Raw genomic sequence first — 11,492 nt, forward strand, 5'->3', positions numbered from 1 at the left:
CATGGAAGAAAAAAAAACACACTGCTTTTGTTCTTTCTTTTTTTTTCCACAAAACAATAATTCCCAGAAGACTCCTGGTTTCTTTTCCTGCCAGTGTCTGTCTGGAAGCAAAGTGGTGGAAATATTCCTTTTGCCGTGGCCCTCATTAGCTGTCTCCATGCTGTTCAGTAATGGGGAGTGGCACATAAATGATTCCCTTTATAGGGTTTGATGTGCCACACTGAGAGGACCATGGCCCCCGTATGGACGACCCTCCCCCAGATGGAGCACACAGGGGGAGAGCTGGAAGAGAGAGAGAGAGAGGGAGAGAGAGGGAGAGAGAGCACCGTCGTGACATGCATGACAAGCGCCTTCGCCGGCGCCCGGTAATTCTAATGCCCGCCGGTGACCCTTAAAAACACATTTCATCAACGTGTCCCTAAGTGCCACTGGCGGAGCTCCGTCATTAGACTGGCACACGTTGGTACATGGCGGTGCCCGGGCACCGGGCCTGGCGCTGCACACAGCGCGGAGACGGAGGTGTAGATAGACCGCGTACGAGCAGCGCCGGGAGGAAGATCTTTTGTCGATACTCTCGCATGCATCCTTGACGAATCAAAGTGAATAAACAATGTCGTGATTCTAGCGCACCTAGACAGGCGAGAGCCAAGACTGCCAAGACGTTTCTGACAGGAAACCCTTCAAGGTCACGCTCGCAGCCCGTAAGACGCGCTCTTCCAGGCTGCTCGCCAAATTTGAGTTGACATTCTTGTACCTGGCGTGCGCGTTTATAATCGTCTTTTTTTTGTTATTATTTCTTTTTTTCTTTCTTTTTTCTTTTTGTCCCACAGAAGCTGCTGCTCCTTTTGTGTTTAACAAGATTCTTGAAAGTGCACATGAGGGAAAAAGTGAATTTCTGACGAAAGGCGTTGCACTCGCAAGGCTGCCAAATGTGCTTTTCAAATGGGTACTGAAGCCTGTCACAGTCGTATTACTTCCTCTCACATAATAGCATCGTGGAGCAGGCTCCAACACAAAGACAGCCAACGAGACATCACAACACAATCCCAGAGAAAAAAGCCCTCTTTTAACTTTCAAAACTCCTTAAGTTCTCAGAGCACACACACACACAGACACACACACTTCCTGTGAGCCGCTAGCTTATGTGTGCCTGCTACTTAGAAGAAGGGTTGTGGCAGGAGAAGAAAAAAACATTGTAGTCATTATGGCTCACTAGAGTGTCATTTTGGCAGACAGTGTTACATTGCTGCTTGACTTAAGATGTGTAACTGAAATCACTCCTGTGTTGTGTTCTGGCCTGGCGGTTTTTAGGTAAAGTTACAAAGCGCACAAACAAACCAAATATGCCGATTTATTTCTCTACCCTCTGCCACGTTTTTGAAATCTGAAAGCCAAATGTTTTGATTTTGTGGTAGGAATATGGTGACAGATACAGAGACAGAATCAATCCTAGACATTTTGTGAGTGTTTCTGGGAATGTTTCTCTTTTCCTCGCCTCTTTTATCACAGAGACACATCTTCCCCAAACAACACAACAACTATAGTGAGGACAACAAAACAACAACAAAAACAGTTCCTCTCAACAAAGTACTGTGCTTGTGGTTACCGTGTGTGTGTGTGTGTGTGTGTGTGTGTGTGTGTGTGTGTGTGTGTGTGTGTGTGCGTGTGTGTGTGTGTGTGTGTCTGGCATGTCACCTTTGGAAGCCTACGATTTGAAGCAATCATTGTCACAAGCCCTCTGAGTGACTGGCCTGTGTGTTAAGTAACATGTCTTCAATTCAGTTTGTAGTGGTGTGTGTGTGTGTATGTGTGTGTGCGTGTGTGTGTGTGTGTGCCAATCATCTACAGTACACACACACACACACACACACACACACACACACACATCCCGTTCCGCACCTTGATGTTCAATCGTTGTCCATGTCTGGATCTGGACTATAAAACCCTCCACTGAGGGAGGGAAAATAAGAGAGACAGAAAAGAGAGGATTAGAGAGAGAAAGAGAGAGAGAGAGAGAGAGAGAGAGAGAGAGAGAGAGAGAGAGAGAGAGAAAGAGAGAGAGAGAGAGAGAGAGAGAGAGAGAAGAGAGAGAGAGAGAGAGAGAGAGAGAGAGAGAGAGAGAGAGAGAGAGAGAGAGAGAGAAAGAGAGAGAGAGAGAGAAAGAGAGATAGAGAGAGAGAAAGAGAGATAGAGAGAAAGAGAGAGAGAAAGAGAGAGAGAGAGAGAGAGAGGAAGGGAGAGAGAGGTAGAGGGAGGGAAACAGAGAGAGAAATAGATACAGAGACAGAAAAAGAGAGAGAGCGAGAGAGAGACAGAGAGAGAGAAAGGAAATAATATCAGCCATCCCTCAAATCGTCTGAGCTCAAAGTAATTATTTTCTACAATAACAGCTAGTGTGAAACAGTAGAAGCCTGGTGATGTGAATAACATGAAATGACCAATTACACCAAACACAGTGTAGACGACAGCTTTAATTTCCTGCAGTGGAGGACGATAAATAAACATGGCGTCCATCGGGTGCAAGTGAGAAGTGCTCCGTTATCAAAGACATCCTCTAGTTATTTTCTTTGATTAACTGCCAGAGCCCAGATACCCTTGCCTGTTTAAAGTCATTTGAGGCGTTCAAAATGAAATTACCGAGAACCTTGAGATATTAGTGTTAAATAGGAAGTAGCCCGTGGCGAGACTCATATAATCCCCTTGTTAATCCTGACCTAATGATACCAACCAAGAGCGTAGAGGAAATAAAGTCTAAATGGCATTAGAAGGACATAATTGAGAGATGTAGGTATTTTCAAGGGGTTAATTATTATAAGACAATGTCTCTACCACCTTACATGGAGCAACATGGCTGTAAAATGTACTGTACTGTATGTAGGTGGTCTCAGTGCATAATACTCCATGTAAGACTACTCTATTCCATGAAAGAATACTTTTCACGAATGAATCTGAGTGGCAGGACATCAGTATCAGTGTATCCTACGGCTATACTTTTTTTATACTGTACTAACATGTCATCCCTGGTCACGACCCCCGGAGTTGACATCCTGGAACCGCAGATGTTCCATAAAGTCAATGTTTTTGGAGAGGTGCTACATTTAGGAACTACTTTTAAGTGCTCCGCCAATCGAGGGCAGGGAGGATGTGAACCGGCCCCCTGTTTTATCTGGAAAGTGAAACCTCACCACGTCGTTGGTCCTCTGCGGGCCCCCGAACAGGAAGTGATTTACGGGGCGATCCCGCGTCACCTCGATGCGGGCCGACGCGTCCCGACGGTGCTCCAATAAACTCCGTGACATAATAAGGTGTTGTGGAGCACCAGCGGGATGGACCGGCGGACCCAAAGATAACAGTGTGCAGCAGCCCCAGCAGCAGGGCACTTCCCCCTCAGCCCTGTGATCTTTAATAGACTCTAATCAGAGCTGGGCCTGGAAAAGAGAGAGAGAGAGAGAGGGGGGGGGGGGGAGAAAGAGAGGGAGAGAGAGAGGGGGGGGGGACAGGGAGAGAGAGAGAGGGGGGGGAGGGAGAGAGAGTGGGGGGAGAGGGAGAGAGAGGGGGGGGAGAGAGGGAGATAGAGAGAGAGAGGGGGGGAGAGAGGGAGAGAGAGGGAGAGAGCGAGGGAGAATGGAGAAATGTGATGCTTTAAACCCGAGATAGAAAGAGCAGCTCCTCTCTCTCAGGAATTCATAAATTAACCACCAGAGGGGAAGGAGTCCAAACACACATGAAAGTTAGATGGTGAGTGTGTGTGTGTGTGTGTGTGTGTGTGTGTGTGTGTGTGTGTGTGTGTGTGTGTGTGTGTGTGTGTGTGTGTGTGTGTGTGTGTGCGCGCGCGCGCGCGCGCACGGTAAGCGCACTCTGAGGAGGAAAACACTGAGCTGGATTACATGGGCACTCCGTGGGTCTGATCCCTGACTAGTAATTAAGCTTATAGCCTTTACACACACAGGCCCGGGTCAAACACACACACACACACACACACACACACACAGGGCGTTCATCTATACAGACACACATACACACACACAGCCCATTTTAGACCTGTCAGATTAGAAAGGGCCCTTAATGGCTGTGACTTGGTGGAGTCTTCCAGGCTAATGAGAGGCAGGCTAATTGGTATCGTTACTGTACTCTCCTGGGGCAGAGGACAACACGTTTAAACATATACCCACTGATCACACTTAAAACCTGCCAGGGATGCTAAAGGTCATTAGTGCCTCTGCTCTCTTCGAAGTGCATGTAGCTAACAGGCAGGGAGGAGAAAAACGGCTGGGGTTCACCAGGGTTAAAACATTCATTTGCTAATTCTAGGATTCATGTTGCCAAAAGAAAACATGCTGTAATTACAAAGAGTAAAAAGTAAAACAAGCAAAAATAACACTTTATAACACAGCTTCAGACCACACCGAGTGGAAACATATGTTCCGGGCAAATTAAAGCATTTGGGATTTTGCTTATCTTGATTTCTCTAATTTTGCACAATGCCACTCGTGATAATATACCATATTTAATTTACAGAAAAGTTCAAATTACACAGACAAAGGTAAAACTTTGCTATCAATGTTTTCCATCCCAGCAATTTAACTCACATTACCACAGCTGTAGTACATCTATAAAAAACACAAATTCAATTTGTGCACGATGAAATCAATATCTAAATATTTCTAAATAGATATGTTTAACAACCCTTCAACATACGTATCACTCTCTTCTGGCCTCTGAGTGGAATGGCATTAGGCTGACAAAGTGAAACAAGAACAGTAGCTAATGTTAGCGCTAATGTTAGCATTCGTATTAGCATTTGCATTAGGGATGTGTGGTGCGGCTGCCGGCCAGGCCGTGTCTGTCCACAACTAGGGACAGGTGGGCTCATAAGCCCGGCCTCAGGTTACTGAGAGTGCTCCATGTGCGTCACAGATACACATTGGCCTGCACAAACTGAACTCCCATCTCGGGCTATTTCAGTAGCGTAGCGCGCTAACAGCTAATACCCAGCTCTGGCATAAATATATCAGGATAACAAGGTTCAGAAAATGTCTCGCACACTCATCACCGCAGTCATCATCATCATGGCCGCCGTCTGTTAAAATAAAAGAGAAATGCAGAGCAGGCTTCTCTAAGAATAACAGAGCTGTGCCGTCGTGCATGCGATACGGAGCTTTGTGATGCTAAAATATGGAAGGGAAGTTTGCCTTAGCTCTGTGGGGAATATAAGCCCTGCCACCTGTTCTCCAGATCCACCGGCTTTATTGAATATTCTTATAAAATCAAAAAGGGAAGAGAAATCAAAGCATTTCCTGCCTGCCTGTGGCACAGCTTCTGAAGCCCGCCCTATTTTTAGGTTTTAACCTAAAGCAGCGGCCTCCGCTAAACCACACCGCTGTGAACCCAGATGTCGCCATGACAATAAAAGATCTGACCAGTGCAGACTTCTGAAGATTTCCTTCTTCGTGACATCACCAGCTCCCTCGGTCAGGTGACTGTGATTAACCTCTCAGGGTCCTGGCTGTGTACCAGCAGGTTAACATTGACTGACTGACCACAGGTAAACATAATGCAACAGAGTGAACTGGTTTACTGATGGCTCCGCTCACTATTCATAGTACCACTGATCCTCCCATGCACCATCTGGTCAAATGAGAAAATCCACTCATTACCAACAATGACTTTATCCACCATGGCTGCATGGACTGCATACACCCAATCTCAAAAGCCAAAGTACTAAAGAAAAATACACTGATTTACCCCCTTCAACAAATCTGTCCCCTTCATCCTTTCTTCAACAGGCCTGTATCTTCCATTGTCATCTGGGAACAGAGGGTGACCTGGGAACATTTCCCCATGTCTCATTGTTTCAGGCTGGTCCATGTTTTATTCATCCCTAATTGACGGAGGCCTCCCTATTCAGCAAAGCGCCGTCCTACCTGGAATGCAAAGTGTTGCTAACTTGATTGAGCTCTGCTCTCATTGTCCCCGGTGTTGTAATAATTAACTCATTAGACCTCCACGGGGTCTTTGTTTGCCCTGCCTCAGAAAACATTGACTAAGGGAACTTGGAGAGAGATGGCGTGTTTGCCTTGCAGTCAGATGGGAGCTGGAACGCGGGCACAGACGGGCAGGTGGGTGGGAAAGGAAGGCAGGCTATTTCTGCCCCCCCCCCCCCGCGGGCTCTGTTCTTCCTCCAGGGGAACATCCCCAAAAATAAAGACAGACATCGCTAACTCCGCCGTGCGGCGGACCCGCGTCCACTAAAACAGAGCGCGTTCTCACGCAGAGGCAGCTCACCCTGATCTCGCAGGATGTCCCGCACCAAATCTCCTCATAAAGAGAGTTACTGCGGCTTTCGCTGCCGTTTCAAAACAGATTACTGTCACCTGTACAGGATGAGCGCCCGACCTCATGGTACCGAGAAAAAAATGAGGGGGTCAAGTGCTTCTTCCAGGGAAGACTGTGGAATCTGAAATCGCCGATCCTCTTTTCAACATTTATATGGCGATTTATGGCCCCGCTGATCTTTTCAGGGTCCCACATAATAATACTATACGACTGGTGCTTTAACCCCGTGCACCCTGTCATATGTTTCCGCCCACGTCGGACGGCGAAGCCCCGAGTCATCGCTCCGTTCCTCGTTCCTCCCTCCGCTTGTCAATCCTCATCACTGGAAGCACCTCGCTAAGCGTCTCATCCCCGCGGATGACGACGGGGGCCCGGAGAGAGAGTTTGTGGGGAGAAAGTGTGTGTGTGTGTGGGGGGGGGGGGGGGTGTGGGGGTGGATGAGACCCGTTGTAAAACAGTCTAGTTAGGGCTGTGTCAGACGAGCGGCCCAGACCCGCCATATATCATCCCCCGAGTTTGGCACCTGACCCCTGCGTGTCACAGCCCCCTGGACTGCCCCCCTACCCCCCCCGCCCCCCTCCCTCACCCGGCTCGCCCGCCTCCCCAGTAACCCCTCGCCTCTCACCCCTCTCCTTGTGAGTGTCAGTGCATTTTACAGCCCCCTGAAAGGAAACTAAAGACCGCTGTGGACGGAGATGAATTACTGCCCGGGGAGGAACGCTAACGAAGGGCGTCCAAATTTACAGCTTTGCCAACTTTCCTAACTTCATGGTTAGAGATAAAACAGGCCTCTGCTTTAGTGGGCCAAGCTAAGAGCTCTCTCTGGTAGAGAGAGGGGGGGGGGGTTATGTTCTCAAAGAGACCTAATGAGTGAAAATATATGAAGCAGAATGGACCTTGTTATATTCTACCTCTGACAAGAAAAACGGCAGTCAAATGTCAAATGATATTTATCACTGTCAACAGTCAGCAAGAGGTTATGGACATAAAGGGCCTGCGTTCGCTGTAACAGAACACACCAGCCCCTGCGTGAAGCAGAAATTATTTTTCGAGATCAGTCGGTTTAAACGTGCGTTAAATCAGCGGAGTAAAAAGTCTTTTCAAGTGCTGTCTGTGCCTGAATTGAAAAGCCCTTTGTAGTTCACTCTGGTGGGTTTGTAAAAACCTACGCGCATTACATCAAACCAATCATTTCTCACCCAGACAAAGATCAAAATAGTATTGAGCAAAAACACCAAAAAGATGATCATGTCAACGCTAACGAGAGAGGCTCCTCTGGTGCTAATCACAACACGAGCGATTAGGAAGAGCAGAAAGTAACATGAAAGTCCTTTTTCTATAAGCATGTCCTCGTTTCCAGTGGGGCAAGAATGTATGGCGTGGCCCCTGACAAACTTAAAGAAGCACTGTGAATTGTGTATCAGCTTCTAAAGCTGGCACTTAATCCGATTTGCATTCAAATTACGGCACTATGGCTCAACCCTAGGAGTCTTCATCCCAAGATTTCCCTATCCCTATGCCCCTGCGAGTGCAGTGACTACGCATGATACCAGTATCTGGATCTCTTCCATCTCTCAACCCAATTTTCTCTCGGACGCCCTGCCATTCACCTGGTGAGCGGCACTGGAGAACTTCAGAGCTGTACAAATGAGCCAACATGCAGACTCTCCAGAGAGTAATGGACTGGATCACACACACACACATGCACACACACACGCACGCACATACACGCCGAACACACACACACGCACACACACACACACATACACACACCCTCCCACAAACACATGCATGCATGTGTGTACACACACACACACGGGCATCCCCCACCCACACACACAAAAACACACACACACACACACACTCACACACACTCAGAATTAAATACTGCTAGTGGTTCCCTAGTGGAGGGCCACAGGCTTAGCTCTACACCGGCTGATTTGTGAATCTCTCCCTTAAACAGCTCTGTGCCTCTGTGCTAGTGGCGCCAGCGCAGGGGAGAGGTGCTCCCACCCATTTGCACATTAATAAACCTCCCGAACATTTATGAAGGCTGGGAGAATAGACAGCATTTACATTCAGAGCTCCAGAGGACATGTGAGCGTCTGGCTGGTCCTGGGCCACATCATGGCCCTCTGTGTCCTGCAAATCCTCCGCTACACACGGGGCATCATAATCACATCCCCACTCCAATTACTACCGCTGCCAATAGAAACACATGATTAACCCTGTTACCTTCACTCAGCACAGCCAATAGAAAAGATTAGGACCTCTTTGATTAAGGTAAGGATGTTGGTGGTCATGTCTGGGATGTAGACCAAACTATAATTCTATCGTCATCATCATCATCATCATCATTATTATAATTTTTTATTCAATGTATTATTATTGTTGTTGTGGTTGTTGTCAGCGTAGTAGTAGCAGTAGTAGTAGTAGCAGTAGTAGTAGTAGCAGTAGTAGTAGTAGTAGTATCAAGGTTTATTAAATTGTATTATAAATAGTAGAAGTAGTAGTAGCATATAACTATACAATATTGTATGTATAGTAATTTTTATTATTACTATTATTATTATTATTATTATCATGTTGTTGTTGTTTGTGTGCCATTAATCACACAGGTTTTGCAGTTAAATGCTAATATTTTTATTCTAATATATTCTGTCTGATGCATTATTTTTGACAATCAACATTAATACAGAAGGATAAAAAGATGACACCATATGATCTGTACTCATGATTTATCGTCATAAATCCATAACACAAAATCGCATAACTGTCAAAATAAACACTTACATGAACTCCATACCACTCTTGAGATGGCCTGACATAACAGGACTGGTGCCAATAATTGTACATAAAGATATGTAAAAGCCCTAGACCTAATATAAATATTTCATGAATTCCAGCACAAAGAGCATGTTAAAAGGGATGAGACGGAGAATAGGGAGAGATGTCAATGTGAACATCCAAACAATATGCAAGAATCTCGACAGTATAGGTCACATGCAAAGAGACTGGGGTCACGCTGAAATTGTCCATCAGTCAGACAAGCAGAACTGATTTGGATGCTAAATAATGGTTTAGATATTCAGAAATTCTATATATATGCGAAAGGCTTCAGTGCACACTGGATCTGGCCCATCAGAGAAGCGCTACGCCACCACACTCCCTCATGCAAGCCTGCGCTATGCCTCTGAGCCCAAGTCACACACACACACACACACATACACACACACTCAGAGAGAGAGAGGGGAGAGAGAGAGAGAGAGAGAGAGAGAGAGAGAGAGAGAGAGAGAGAGAGAGGTGTGGCAGGTGTGTGTGTGTGTGTACTGTATGTAAGTGTCTTTGAACCCACAACAGAAAAAATGCCAATAAAAGAGAAAGATAAAAACCCAGACATTCCTTGCATAAAGTGTAAGTCTAGGCCTTCTGTGTAGGGGGTAGGAGTGTATGTGTCCATGTGTTGGCATATTTGTATTTGCTTTATGCTAATTGAAAATATGAGACTTTAAAAAAGCTGCCATTGTCACTGCAAGATGTCCCTACCTAGCCTGTGTACTTCAAAAGAATATAATCAATGCAAAATGTATACAAGGCGGCGTCTTAAAAACATAACATGGAGGCAGAATTGCTTTGTGATCTCAGACTCGTTCAAAAGCGTTTCATGTTGTGATTGTCATATGCCACTCTCCGATTGAAACACGTTTCCATTTTTCATCTCATCTATTGAATGCCAAACATCGCTTATTGAGGGAACCTAATCCATCTGATGCCAACCCCCCCCCCCCCCCCCCACACACACACACACAGAAATGGAAATGGCGTGTACGTGACAGAATAATGCTATTAACATAATAAAGGAAGTCGACTTACAAAAACCGCCAACATCTGCCAGGTTTGGAGAGTAATGGATAACATTTCTTTGAATCCGGTTGATGGGCCTGATGTGACGTAGCTCAGCTCATTCACACCGCCGGGTCTCAGGAGGCCGGCCAACAGAACGCCGCTCTGGTAATCCCTCCTCTCGACACACAGTCACAAGGAGACACAACACATATCGCACGGCCGTACACATCTTACACCATCGTGGAGAAATGCGTTGAGGCTTGAGAGAGGTTTAACATGCCTACACTCAGACTGGCTTGGTCTTCGCTGGAGTCGTTAACTGTAGGGATGTGGAGGCCCTAGAAAGCTATGACAGAAGTGAATGGGAGGGGTTGTGTGATAGGGGAGAGGAGGGACTATTCTCCTATACTTTACAGTCATATCATGTTAGCGTAGCTCAACAAGGTAAGTTTATAAAGTTCTAAAACAAGTTTGCCAGATTGTCCAATACCATATCAGGTTACGTTAGTAATGGTTAGACATCCATATGCCAGACTGTAGTCTGACTCAACCAATATGGGTTTTGGGGATAAGCCTTGTCATTCGTTTATTACTGCCCAATCAGTAGCGACGGATCTGAATCCCGGCCCAATCAGATTCAATCCAGACTACGTGAAACAACCCCAACCTAGTTGTAGGTTTAAAGAAATCCCCGAATGGTAATGAGTCCAGCTGGACCTTTCTCCATCGCTGGCCCAGAGTAAAACGAAGTGTGGAGATAGGTCTGGCTATGCGAGACTAACCAGAATCATATGAGGATGTATGTAAGTTCGGGAGAGCAGGTACTTTGATGTCACAGGTAGGATCTTATGACTTCCGACAGAGAAAACGAATCAAAGTTAATCCCAGCCGGTTTAAAGCACGGTGATGAACTGGTCGGACCAAGTCACCCAATACATTGAGACTTGATTCTGACAGACAGACGAAATCCCGTGATCTGACCCCAAAGACAATGGTTTAATAATAAATACAGGGTGTCTGAATTAAAAAGACGCCACTCTACATTTTTAATGTAAATGTATTTCTGCATGGCATTAAAAATGGATGAACGCCGGGCTCACCTCTGCTGTCCTGCTGGCTTTGATTGGCTCTTTGACCGGGGGGACGGAGCATGAGAGCCCTGTAGCACCCGACTATGGGGGGGGGGGTGACGGACCAGGACCAGGGGGGTAGCAGCAGCTCCTCTCCACACAGGACCACAGGTCCCTCTTTGAAGGCCTGGTTGATCTGCGCTAACGCCATGAGAACCCCAGCCTGGCGATTAACGCAGC

This window comes from Borostomias antarcticus (genome assembly GCF_949987555.1).
Source record: "Borostomias antarcticus genome assembly, chromosome: 4".
NCBI classification, from domain to species: Eukaryota; Metazoa; Chordata; class Actinopteri; order Stomiiformes; family Stomiidae; genus Borostomias; species Borostomias antarcticus.